Source organism: Nerophis lumbriciformis, linkage group LG27 (genome assembly GCF_033978685.3).
Source record: "Nerophis lumbriciformis linkage group LG27, RoL_Nlum_v2.1, whole genome shotgun sequence".
NCBI lineage: Eukaryota > Metazoa > Chordata > Actinopteri > Syngnathiformes > Syngnathidae > Nerophis > Nerophis lumbriciformis.
In genome coordinates, this window is record NC_084574.2 from 11577758 (window position 1) to 11589682 (window position 11925).

At 37.9% G+C, this 11925-nt stretch overlaps 2 long non-coding RNA genes across 2 annotated transcripts; both read right to left on the reverse strand.

The window, feature by feature from the left end:
* Positions 1-821: 821 nt before the first annotated feature.
* Positions 822-1901, reverse strand: LOC133624374 (uncharacterized). The gene is made up of 3 exons (XR_009817998.2): positions 1737-1901; positions 1316-1484; positions 822-986 (listed from the first exon to the last, which is right to left on the reverse strand). It is a non-coding gene; the product is annotated as an uncharacterized lncRNA (long non-coding RNA).
* A 1531-nt stretch (positions 1902-3432) lies between these two features.
* LOC133570163 (uncharacterized) lies at positions 3433-11925 on the reverse strand. The gene is made up of 3 exons (XR_009810058.1): positions 11859-11925; positions 3838-4006; positions 3433-3587 (listed from the first exon to the last, which is right to left on the reverse strand). It is a non-coding gene; the product is annotated as an uncharacterized lncRNA (long non-coding RNA).

Genomic DNA, 11925 nt, shown 5'->3' on the forward strand with positions numbered 1-11925 from the left:
TATTGTAAAACTTACAAACATCGCTTGGAGTGATGAATGAAGACTCCATACGAGTAGAAACTCTATGGACGGCTGACAAAGTTAGTTATTTACACAGAAATTGACATACCTTTAATTGTTCCCAAAAGTGTCTGTAACACGGCAGTAAAACGGCCTATCAAGCAAAACAGAAGTCATCGTCATGGACCCACTAGCTGAGGAAGCTTGCTCTCCAATGCGCTCAACGGACCCAACAACTCCACGGTGACGTCTTGGTGAATTTACTGAGGAATTTGTGAATCTGAAACAATACAAAAATAAATGATAAATGGGTTATACTTGTATAGCGCTTTTCTACCTTCAAGGTACTCAAAGCGCTTTGACAGTATTTCCACATTCACCCATTCACACACACATTCACACACTGATGGCGGGAGCTGCCATGCAAGGCGCTAACCAGAAGCCATCAGGAGCAAGGGGTGAAGTGTCTTGCCCAAGGACACAACGGACGTGACTAGGATGGTAGAAGGTGGGGATTGAACCCCAGTAACCAGCAACCCTCCGATTGCTGGCACAGCCACTCTACCAACTTCACCACGCAGTCCCCCATTGTAAGTTAATAATATCAACACAGACACTTGTAAACATGCTAGCGTCATTACATCGCGATAACAGGTACAAATATGCACGAAAACACTCCTACAGACGTCACACACGGGACAAATTATATTGTAAAACTTACAAACATCGCTTAGAGTGATGAATGAAGAATCTATACGAGTAGAAACTCTATGGACGGCTAGCAAAGTTAGTTATTTACACAGAATTTGACATACCTTTAATTGTTCCCAAAAGTGTCTGTAACACGGCAGTAAAACGGCCGATCAAGCAAAACAGAAGTCATCGTCAAGGACCCACTAGCTGAGGAAGCCAGCTCTCCAATGCGCTCAACGGACCCAATAACTCCACGGTGACGTCTTGGTGAATTTACTGAGGAATTTGTGAATCTGAAACAATACAAAAAGAATGCCATTGTAAGTTAATAATATCAACACAGACACTTGTAAACACGCTAGCGTCATTACATTGCGATAACAGGTACAAATATGCATGAAAGCACTCCTACAGACGTCACTCATGGCACGGTTTAGTAAGTATCAACAGTTGTGGTTATATTGTCAAACTTACAAACATCGCTTGGAGTGATGAATGAAGACTCCATACGAGTAGAAACGCTATGGACGGCTATAAGAGTAGAAACGCTATGGACGGCCATACGAGTAGAAACGCTATGGACGGCTAGCAAAGTTAGTTATTTACACAGAAATTGACATACCTTTAATTGTTCCCAAAAGTCTGTAACACGGCAGTAAAACGGACGATCAAGCAAAACAGAAGTCATCGTCATGGACCCACTAGCTGAGGAAGCTTGCTCTCCAATCCGCTCAACGGACCCAACAACTCCAAGGTGAAGCCTTGGTGAATTTACTGAGGAATTTGTGAATCTGAAATAATACAAAAATAATGCTATTGTAAGTTAATAATACCAACACAGACACTTGTAAACATGCTAGTGTCATTACATCGCGATAACAGGTACAAATATGCATGAAAACGCTCCTACAGACGTCACACACGGGACAAATTATATTGTAAAACTTACAAACATTGCTTGGAGTGATGAATGAAGACTCCATACGAGTAGAAACGCTATGGACGGCAAGTAAAGTTAGTTATTTACACAGAAATTGACATACCTTTAATTGTTCCCAAAAGTCTGTAACACGGCAGTAAAACGTCCGATCAAGCAAAACAGAAGTCATCGTCATGGACCCACTAGCTGAGGAAGCTTGCTCTCCAATCCGCTCAACGGACCCAACAACTCCAAGGTGACGTCTTGGTGAATTTACTGAGGAATTTGTGAATCTGAAATAATACAAAAATAATGCTATTGTAAGTTAATAATACCAACACAGACACTTGTAAACATGTTAGTGTCATTACATCGCGATAACAGGTACAAATATGCATGAAAACACTCCTACAGACGTCACACACGGGACAAATTATATTGCAAAACTTACAAACATTGCTTAGAGTGATGAATGAAGACTCCATACGAGTAGAAACGCTATGGACGGCTAGCAAAGTTAGTTATTTACACAGAAATTGACATACCTTTAATTGTTCCCAAAAGTCTGTAACACGGCAGTAAAACGTCCGATCAAGCAAAACAGAAGTCATCGTCATGGACCCACTAGCTGAGGAAGCCTGCTCTCCAATCCGCTCAACGGACCCAACAACTCCAAGGTGAAGCCTTGGTGAATTTACTGAGGAATTTGTGAATCTGAAATAATACAAAAATAATGCTATTGTAAGTTAATAATACCAACACAGACACTTGTAAACACGCTAGCGTCATTACATCGCGATAACAGGTACAAATATGCATGAAAACACTCCTACAGACTACACACGGGACAAATTTTATTGTAAAACTTACAAACATTGCTTAGAGTGATGAATGAAGAATCTATACGAGTAGAAACTCTATGGACGGCTAGCAAAGTTAGTTATTTACACAGAAATTGACATACCTTTAATTATTCCCAAAAGTCTGTAACACGGCAGTAAAACGGCCGATCAAGCAAAATAGAAGTCATCGTCATGGACCCACTAACTGAGGAAGCCAGCTCTCCAATGCGCTCAACGGACCCAACAACTCCAAGGTGACGTCTTGGTGAATTTACTGAGGAATTTGTGAATCTGAAACAATACAAAAATAATGCTATTGTAAGTTAATAATACCAACACAGACACTTGTAAACATGCTAGTGTCATTACATCGCGATAACAGGTACAAATATGCATGAAAACGCTCCTACAGACGTCACACACGGGACAAATTATATTGTAAAACTTACAAACATTGCTTGGAGTGATGAATGAAGACTCCATACGAGTAGAAACGCTATGGACGGCAAGTAAAGTTAGTTATTTACACAGAAATTGACATACCTTTAATTGTTCCCAAAAGTCTGTAACACGGCAGTAAAACGTCCGATCAAGCAAAACAGAAGTCATCGTCATGGACCCACTAGCTGAGGAAGCTTGCTCTCCAATCCGCTCAACGGACCCAACAACTCCAAGGTGACGTCTTGGTGAATTTACTGAGGAATTTGTGAATCTGAAATAATACAAAAATAATGCTATTGTAAGTTAATAATACCAACACAGACACTTGTAAACATGTTAGTGTCATTACATCGCGATAACAGGTACAAATATGCATGAAAACACTCCTACAGACGTCACACACGGGACAAATTATATTGCAAAACTTACAAACATTGCTTAGAGTGATGAATGAAGACTCCATACGAGTAGAAACGCTATGGACGGCTAGCAAAGTTAGTTATTTACACAGAAATTGACATACCTTTAATTGTTCCCAAAAGTCTGTAACACGGCAGTAAAACGTCCGATCAAGCAAAACAGAAGTCATCGTCATGGACCCACTAGCTGAGGAAGCCTGCTCTCCAATCCGCTCAACGGACCCAACAACTCCAAGGTGAAGCCTTGGTGAATTTACTGAGGAATTTGTGAATCTGAAATAATACAAAAATAATGCTATTGTAAGTTAATAATACCAACACAGACACTTGTAAACACGCTAGCGTCATTACATCGCGATAACAGGTACAAATATGCATGAAAACACTCCTACAGACTACACACGGGACAAATTTTATTGTAAAACTTACAAACATTGCTTAGAGTGATGAATGAAGAATCTATACGAGTAGAAACTCTATGGACGGCTAGCAAAGTTAGTTATTTACACAGAAATTGACATACCTTTAATTATTCCCAAAAGTCTGTAACACGGCAGTAAAACGGCCGATCAAGCAAAATAGAAGTCATCGTCATGGACCCACTAACTGAGGAAGCCAGCTCTCCAATGCGCTCAACGGACCCAACAACTCCAAGGTGACGTCTTGGTGAATTTACTGAGGAATTTGTGAATCTGAAACAATACAAAAATAATGCTATTGTAAGTTAATAATATCAACACAGACACTTGTAAACACGCTAGCGTCATTACATCGCGATAACAGGTACAAATATGCACAAAAACACTCCTACAGATGTCACACATGGCACGGTTTAGTAAGTATCAACAGTTGTAGTTAAATTGTCAAACTTAAACATTGCTTAGAGCAGTGGTTCTTAACCTGGGTTCGATGGAACCCTAGGGGTTCGGTGAGTCGGGCTCAGGGGTTCGGCAGAGGTCGAGACACACCCGACTCATCGTGTAAATAAAAACTTCTCCCTATCGGCGTATTACGGATACGGCAACAGCAGAAGTCACACTGATTTGCAGGTGTGTAATTTGTTGTGAGTTTATGCACTGTGTTGGTTTTGTTCTTTGAACAAGGTGATGTTCATGCACGGTTCATTTTGTGCACCAGTAAAAAAAACATGGTAACACTTTAGTATGGGGAACATATTCACCATTAATTAGTTGCTTTTTAACATGCAAATGAGTAACATATTGGCTCTTAACTAGACATTATTAAGTACTTATCAATGCCTTATTCGGCATGCCCTTATTATAACCCTAACCCTAACCAAACAACTCTAAATTAAGTCTTTGTTACTTAGAATATGTTCCCCATACTAAAGTGTTACCAAAAACATATAACTTTGTCTTGAATTTGAAAAAAAACTATTTTATTTTTCACTAAAGAAGGGTTGGGTGAATGCGCATATGAAACTGGTGGGGTTCGGTACCTCCAACAAGGTTAAGAACCACTGGCTTAGAGTGATGAATGAAGAATCCATAAGAGTAGAAACACTATGGACGGCTAGAAGACTGTATGGTACTCCGGCTGGAAAAGAAAGAAAAAAAAAAAAGCACTCGCAGAAGGACTCTGCAGCAGCTGCAGAGAGCAAACGCCTCTAAAAATTGTGTCATAACACAAACAATAACACTTTCTCACTGTATTTGCTTGTTTTATTAGAAAACTTTTTTTTTTAATGTGAGCCATTGGCTTGGGAATCATTTTTTAATGGTTGGGCATTAAAACAATTCTACAAAAAGTCATGTTTAAAAGGAAACTTGGCAGCATATATATTCACACAATATATATAAAATGTTTTATAATGTTTTTATTATACCTATATTTTTATTATTTTGAATCTCTTCTGTGTCATGAATATGTAGTGCCGTATTTTTCGGACTATAAGTCGCAGTTTTTTTTTTTCCATAGTTTGGCCGGGGGTGCGACTTATACTCAGGAGCGACTTATGTGTGAAATTATTAAACACATTACCGTAAAATATCAAATAATATTATTTATCTCATTCACGTAAGAGACTAGACGTATAAGATTTCATGGGATTTAGCGAGTGACAGATTGTTTGGTAAACGTATAGCATGTTCTATATGTTATAGTTATTTGAATGACTCTTACCATAATATGTTACGTTAACATACCAGGCACGTTCTCAGTTGGTTATTTATGCCTCATATAACGTACACTTATTCAGCCTGTTGTTCACTATTCTTTATTTATTTTAAATTGCCTTTCAAATGTCTATTCTTGGTGTTGGCTTTTATCAAATAAATGTCCCCAGAAAACTCCGATTTCAGAAGGGGGGGGGGGGGGTAGTATATTTACAGCTAGAATTCACCAAGTCAATTATTTTATATATATATATATATATATATATATATATATATATATATATAAGAGATACTTGACTTTCAGTGAATTCTAGCTATAAATATATATTTCTTTTATTATGTATATAAAAATAAGAGAAATACTTGAATTTCAGTGTTCATTTATTTACACATATACACACACATAACACTCATCTACTCATTGTTGAGTTAAGGGTTGAATTGTCCATCCTTGTTCTATTCTCTGTCACTATTTTTCGAACCATGCTGAACACCCTCTCTGATGATGCATTGCTGTGTGAAATGCACTAGATGGCAGTATTGTCCTGTTTAAGAGTGTCACAACATTGCTGTTTACGGCAGACGAACTGCTTTACGGTAGAGAAAAACACGTCACTCAGGTCCGCATGGAGCTGGAGGGGGCGTGGCATCCAGCTCCGCCTGAATTTCGGGAGAAAATTTGTCCCGGGAGGTTTTCGGGAGTGGCGCTGAATTTCGGGAGTCTCCCGGAAAATCCGGGAGGGTTGGCAAGTATGATTCTTGGTGTTGGCTTTTATCAAATACATTTCCCCAAAAAATGCGACTTATACTCCAGTGCGACTTATACTCCGAAAAATAGGGTAGCTCAAGCGTACACACACCAGGTAGGGTAGTCCAATGTTGTACTCACACTTTTATCATTCTTATTTTTGTTCTAGTTTCAACTATACTTAGTTAATACATTTTATCCTGACTTACTATTTAGTGTGTACTACGAAAATGCTCTCGTGCTAAAGCGTTTTTAAAAAGGTGAGGGAACATTCAAACTAGTGCAGTGTTTCTTAACCTTGTTGGAGGTACCGAACCCCACCAGTTTCATATGCGCATTCACCGAACCCTTCTTTAGTGAAAAATAAAATGGTTTTTTTTCAAATTCAAGACAAAGTTATATGTTTTTGGTAACACTTTAGTATGGGGAACACATTCTAAGTAACAAAGACTTAGTTTACAGTTATTTGGTTAGGGTTAGAGGGTTAGGGTTATCATAAGGCCATGCCGAATAAGGCATTAATAAGTACTTAATAATGACTAGTTAAGAGCCAATATGTTACTAATTTGCATGTTAATAAGCAACTAATTAATGATGAATATGTTCCCCATACTAAAGTGTTACCATGTTTCTTTTACTGGTGCACAAAATGAACCGTGCATGAACATCACCTTGTTCAAAGAACAAAACCAACACAGTGTATAAACTCACAACAAATTACACACCTGCAAATCAGTGTGACTTCTGCTGTTGCCGTATCCGTATCCGTAATACGCCGATAGGGAGAAGTTATTTACACGATGAGTCGGGTGTGTCTCGACCTCCGCCGAACCCCTGAGCCCGACTCACCAAACCCTTAGGGTTCGATCGAACACAGGTTAAGAACCACTGAACTAGTGATATAATTGTCAAAGCATGAACATGTGACATCGCCATATGGAATGTTTACAATGAAAAATATTTCAGAATAATTACCGCCAAAAGAGCAATATTTATGGAAATAAGTCTTTAGACCGGCTCCCTTCAAAGACCCATAAATCTCATCTTAAATTAGGATGACATATATCCACATTTTTTAAAAAAAACTCATTCCTCTGCTCACTGCAAGGAAAACATCCACATTGTATTCCTATCACCTCCCACATCCGTTATGTTTATTGCGTTACACAATAGTACTATTGTTCCACTAGCTGGGAAGTGTGTCTCTGGGTCAATTGTGTTGCTATGAGCTATGTTGCAACCCACAAAATAAATACTCAAAACGTTTCATAGCATTTATTATACACCATGTGCAGGAGCATTGGAAATAGGTGCAACAGCGCTCTCTAGTGGTTAAAAACACCATAGCTGCTAGTCTCATTTTCATTTAAAGCAGGGGTGTCAAACTCAAATACAGAGTGGGCCAAAATTTAAAACTGAACAAAGCCGCGGGCCAAGCTTGAACAAATTAACCTTTTAATAGGGACCCAAACAAGTTTTGCATTGAATATTGAACAAGCAAGGCTTATATAACTTTATAGTGACATGCTAAATCGAGTTTCAAATAATAATTAAAAATGGCATATCAAATAAAATTTAAATAAAAATTGAATGCCTCTTTTCTATTTGCAGACTCCTGAGGTAAATATCAAAATAAGCTTTTTCCACAGGCTAATAATACATTTTAAAATAAAATAACAATAATGAATGAATCAAACATTCAAGCCTTGAAGTAGCAAGAGAAAGCCCATGAATAAAACATTAATTATTGCTCAGTTTGCTACACTGATTTGCTTTAACACTGAATATGGAACAAGCAACGCTTACATAACTTAATAGTGCAAAATCAACTTTCAAAAAACAAACGAAAAAACATCAATGGTATATTAAATACAATTTAAATAAAAAATGGAATGCCTCTTTTCTATTTGCAGCCTTCTGAGGTAAATATCAACATTAACTTTTTCCACAGGCTAATAAATTCGAAAATAAAATAATGAATAAACCAACCATTCAGGCCTTTTTACTGCTCAGTTTGACACACACTGATATAATCTGATGTGCCCAAGCCAGATACCTGCCATCTTTTCTGGGATGCTAGTTCATTAATGTCGGGGTTGAGGTAGGCGGGGTTGGGGTTGGGGGGCGGGGTTTGGTGGTGTATATCGTAGCGTCCCAGAAGAGTTAGTGCTGCAAGGGGTTCTGGGTATTTGTTCTGATGTGTTTATGTTGTGTTACGGTGCGGATGTTCTACCGAAATGTGTTTGTCATTCTTGTTTGGTGTGGTTTCACAGTGTGGCGCATATTTGTAACAGTGTTAAAGTTGTTTATGCGGCCACCCTCAGTGTGACCAAGTATGCCTTGCATTCAGTTATGTGTGTGTAGAAGTCGCATATATCATGTGACAGGGGCCGGCACGCTGTTTGTATGGAGGAAAAGCAGACGTGACGACAGGTTGTAGAGGACGCTAAAGGCAGTGCCTTTAAGGCACACCCCCAATATTGTTGTCCGGGTGGAATTCGGGAGAATGGTTGCCCCGGAAGACTTTCGAGAGGGGCACTGAAAATCGTGAGGGTTGGCAAGTATGAGTATTAGCGTTGAATGCGGTGTTACAGCGGCACCACCGCTGTATAATACCGGCGGGCCAGCTCTAATGTTAATTTGATATTGCCTCAAGGGCCAAATGAAATTACACGGCGGGCCAAATTTGGCCCGCGGGCCAGAGTTTGACACCGATGATTTAAACAATTAAGCGGGTTGTTTTAATGCTTTTATACATTTTTTATTGATTGCTTTTTAAAGAACTTAGAAGCTGATATTTTAATAAACAAATTAGAACGATATGGCATCAGGTTTGGTCTTGAACTGGGTAAGAAGCTATTTAACCAACAGGAAGCAATATGTGAAAATGGGTGAAAATATGTCAACACGGCAAGATATAAGGTGTGGTGTACCCCAGGGATCAATCCTGGGACCAAGATTGTTTAATCTTTATACAAAACGACATTTGTAAAGTTACAAAGGACTTAAAGTTAGTTTTATTTGCTGACGACACAACTGCCATGTGTTCGGGAGAGAACACACAGAAGATAATACAAATATTAACAGAAGAAATGAACAAATATATACTACACATTTTGCAGGGTTTGGTGAAAGCCCAAAAACAAATGTAGTCTTCTTTTTATAGTTTGACAATTTATTATTTTGGGGGATTTTGTGTTCTGTTTGTGCTCAAGGCAAGCTTGTTATGAGTTTATAGGAACAATGTGGCAACTCATTTGGGTTAGGGTTCTCTCTCTCTTTCTCTTTCTTTCTCTCCCTCTCAGACAGGGGTCGGCAACCCAAAATGTTGAAAGAGCCATATTGGACCAAAAATACAAAAACAAATCTGTCTGGAGCCGCAAAAAAAAATTAAAAGCCATATTACATACAGATAGTGTGTCATGAGATATAAATTGAATTAAGAGGACTTAAAGGAAACTAAATGAGCTCAAATATAGCTACAAACGAGGCATAATGATGCAATATGTACATATAGCTAGCCTAAATAGCATGTTAGCATCGATTAGCTTGCAGTCATGCAGTGACCAAATATGCCCGATTAGCACTCCACACAAGTCAATAACATCAACAAAACTCACCTTTGTGCATTCATGCACAACGTTAAAAGTTTGGTGGACAAAATTAGACAGAAAAATAAGTGGCATAAAACACGTTCCAGAAAGTTATACATGTAAACAAACTACGGTGAGTTCAAGGACCGCCAAAATTAGTGGGACAAAACGGCGCTCGCCAAATACTCGAATCAGTGAAGCATGTTTAATACAAACAGTGTGCTTTATAACAACTGTGGAGGTTTTTGTCATGTTTGTCCTCCTACAGAAACCATATTAACACAAAAAACATTTTTTTACCCTCATCTTTTTTCATACATTTCCGAAAAAGCTCAAGAGAGCCACTAGGGCGGCGCTAAAGAGCCGCATGTGGCTCTAGAGCCGCGGGTTGCCGACCCCCGCTCTAAGAAAAGCTTAAAATGTTGGCAATTATATGAAAAGTCATAATTTTACTCAACAAAAATCACAATTTTATAAGAAAACTGTAAAATGTTGGCAATATTATGTATATATTACGGATGTCCGGTAATGGCTTTTTGCCGATAACCGATATTCCGATATTGTCCAACTCTTTAATTACCGATACAGATGTATACAGTCGTGGAATTAACACATTATTATGCCTAATTTGGACAACCATGTATGGTGAAGATAAGGTTTTTTTTTTTTTTTTAAATAATAAAATAACATAAGATAAATAAATTAAAAACATTTTCTTGAATAAAAAAAGAAAGTAAAACAATATAAAAACAGTTACGTAGAAACTAGTAATTAATGAAAATGAGTCAAATTAACTGTTAAAGGTTAGTACTATTAGTGGACCAGCAGCACGCACAATCATGTGTGCTTACGGACTGTATCCCTTGCAGACTGTATTGATATATATTGATATATAATGTAGGAAGCAGAATATTAATAACAGAAAGAAACAACCCTTTTGTGTGAATGAGTGTAAATGGGGGAGGGAGTTTTTTTTTTGGGTTGGTGCACTAATTGTAAGTGTATCTTGTGTTTTTTTATGTTGATTTAATAAAAATGAAAAAAAAAAATAAAAAATTAAAAAAACGATACCTATCATAAAAAAAAAAAACGATACCGATAATTTCCGATATTACATTTTAACGCATTTATCGGCAGGCCGATATTATCCATACTCTCCCAAAAAACTCCCGGGACAAATTTTCTCCCGAAAATCTCCCGAAATTCATGCGGACCTGAGTGACGTGTCGACAGCCTGTTTTCACGTCCGCATTCCCGCAAAATAAACAGCGTACCTGCCCAATCACGTTATAACTGTAGAATGATCGAGGGCGAGTTCTTGGTTTCTTATGTGGGTTTATTGTTAGGCAGTTTCATTAACGTCCTACCAGCGCGGCAACAACACACAACAACAGCAGTCACGTTTTTGTCTACCGTAAAGCAGTTTGTCTGCCGTAAACAGCAATGTTGTGACACTCTTAAACAGGACAATACTGCCATCTACTGTACATGCATATGTGACAATAACATCTACAACTTTTAGAGAGTGCAGTGCACAACTGGAAACAAAGTAGAATGCATCATCAGAGAGGGTGTTCAGCATGGTTAGAAAAATAGTGACAGAGAATAGAACAAGGATGGACAATTCAACCCTTAACTCAACAATGAGTAGATGAGTGTTATGTGTGTGTATATGTGTAAATAAATGAACACTGAAATTCAAGTATTTCTCTTATTTTTATTTATATATATATATATATATATATATATATATATATATATATATATATAAATAGCTAGAATTCACTGAAAGTCAAGTATTTCTTATATATACGTATATATATGAAATACTTGACTTGGTGAATTCTAGCTGTAAATATACTCCTCCCCTTTTAACCACGACCCCCGACCCCGCCCCTCCCCCCACCTCCCGAAATCGGAGGTCTCAAGGTTGGCAAGTATGATATTATCGGACATCTCTAGTATGTGTGTATATGTATATATATATATATATATATATATATATATATATATATATATATATATGCAAAGCATTTCGATCGTCATCAAATGAAGCATATTCACCGACCATTGGTGTGTTTGGAGAAACTCGTAGAGTAGATCTTGCGGTTGTGTCTGCTTGCTGTTCTTCCTTG